Source organism: Myotis daubentonii, chromosome 5, assembly GCF_963259705.1.
Source record: "Myotis daubentonii chromosome 5, mMyoDau2.1, whole genome shotgun sequence".
Lineage (NCBI taxonomy): Eukaryota > Metazoa > Chordata > Mammalia > Chiroptera > Vespertilionidae > Myotis > Myotis daubentonii.
Window position 1 is genome coordinate 57,913,765 of NC_081844.1, and position 2,640 is coordinate 57,916,404.

A 2,640-nucleotide genomic window follows, 5' to 3' on the forward strand; every position below is an offset into this window, starting at 1 on the left:
AGTAGTTGATACTGCTTATACTTGCTGGCTATTTGGTATACCAGCCAGTTTGCAAATGCCCATGCAATAACCTGTAAGATGAGTGAAGTTGTCACACTGCTGGCCACCAAGGTCAAAAGGAAGCACAGACATTGTAGGTTGAGTGTAAGATGTGCAAGAAAATGAAGCGTTAGTAGAGCTGCCATAGTACATGTAGAGTAGTCTTAACTCCATTGCTACAGTTGTTTGTCGCTTATTGTATTGTACAAATTTACAACTATTTAAATACTTTACTGTTTGGTAACACAGTTTTTTTGTACAAAAAACACCACAAGAAACCACAACTTTTTGCAGGAATGAGCTAAAAGAAAGAGTGCATGTTTAATGAAAAATTAAATTTTGATTTCCCATTTCTTAAAAAACTTGCTAATGAACTTGTGAAGTCTTTGTCGGCATTTATTGTTCTCCATGGGCCATTGCCTAACTAAGCACATGAACATCAGAGGGCCCAATGCTGCTGGAAACAGGGCCCAAGATGGCATTTAGCCACAGCAGGGTATTTACATATCTCTGTGATTCATGACTTTTTAAATCAGATCAAATGACTATTCTTCTGAATTAATTTTTTTCACTTTTTACTCCAAGATTTCTTGTGGCATTACATAAAGTGAAACATTAATGTGTGGGGTCCGTTATTAGAAAAAAAAATACTTTGTAAATAGTTCAATGAAGCCAGTTGGTATCAGTAAATAAATGAATGAACATATAGAGATTTCCAGGGCTTCTCCATTTTCAGCAACATGGGAGGAATATACTTGCCACACTCTGCTGTATTACCTGTTACCAGTTCTCACCAAGGCCTCTTGGCTATCAGGGAAGTGACTGGAGTCATTTCCTGGGGAAGCACTTAATGGCTGGTACAAGGCTCTACAGCACTTTCTTGACCCACCTTAGTAACCATGAAGTCCTCATGTTCTGAACAGTAAACTGATGAAATGATTGGGCCCCCATGGGCCTGAACCTCTAAAAGACTGTGAGAAGGAAATACTCTCACTGACTGGCAACGCATATGTAAGTTGAGTGAGAAATAATCATTTGTGTAAGACTAAATATTTTGGAGTTGCTTGTTACCACAGTACAGCCTGCCCTAGTCTGACTAAAGAATTCCAGAGTCTTGGGAGGAGGGAAAGAGCATTGCTGATGAAACTAAATAAAATAGAGCAAACTTTTTAAAAATTATTTTTTAGTTTTGCTTTGTTTAATGAAAAAGTTCTAGAAATACATAGAGATGATGGTTGCACAACATTGTGAATGTACTTGATGCTACTGAATTGTACACTTAAAATTATTAAAATGGTAAATTGTATGTTATTTCTATTTTACCACAATAAAAAAAATCACCAAAGAAAAGTTTTCCTACCAGAATCTTCCAGGAATAATAAGGATTAGAAAAATAGGCACTCATTTATTATTGTTGAAATATAAATAGGTAGTTCTTTCTGAAGGCAACTTTGGTGATACTTATTAAAAGGCCTTTGAAATATGAAGCCTTTGATTCATTTATTCCTCTACTGGGAATCTGACCTAAAATTTAGAAAAAGTAATAATTTACAAAGTTTTATGCAAGATAATCATGACTCCAATATGTTGTGTGTGTGTTTTTTTTTTCTTTTTTGATGCCATGACCAGGAATTGAACCAGCGACCTCTTGATGCAGGGGACAATGTTCAACCAACTGAGCAATACTGGCCAGGGCTCCAGTATGGTTTTTAAAAGCCAAAAATGTGAAACAGTGTAAATGGGACCATGGTGGATTAAGAAATTTAGGATATATTCATACAATTGAGTACTGTGTAGCTATTTAAAATTATAGTCCGTAAGACTATTTAATGAGATATATTGGAGAACTGATCCGATATACAGTTGACTCTTCAACAACATTTTGGTTGGTGTAGGGCAGTGATGGCGAACCTTTTGAGCTCGGCGTGTCAGCATTTTGAAAAACCCTAACTTAACTCTGGTGCCATGTCACATATAGAAATTTTTTGATATTTGCAACCATAGTAAAACAAAGACTTATATTTTTGATATTTATTTTTTTTTATTTAAATGCCATTAACAAAGAAAGATCAACCAAAAAGATGAGTTTGCGTGTCACCTCTGACACGCGTGTCATAGGTTCGCCATCACTAGTGTAGGGGCACCAACACTCCCTGTAGTCAAAAATCCCTGAATAACTTTCGACCCCCCCCCGCCAAAACTTAAGTACTGCCATTATTCCTTAAGTATCTGAGGGTGATTGATTCCAGGACCCTCCAACCTCTATGGATGCCAAAATCTGAGGATACTCACATACCCTATATAAAAGGGTACAGATCAATGCATACAGTTGGCCTCCATATCCATGAACTCCAAGTACAGAATGAAAACAGTACAGGTATTGGAAAAATCTGCACAACTCAACCATGTTCAAAGGGTCAGCTGTGATGTTAAAAAAAAGATACAGCCCTAACCGGTTTGGCTCAGTGGATAGAGCGTCAGCCTGCTGACTGGAGGGTCCCAGGTTCGATTCCGGTCAAGGGCATGCACCTTGGTTGTGGCCACATCCCCAGTAGGGAGTGTGCAGGAGGCAGCTGATCAATGTTTCTTTCTCGTTGATGT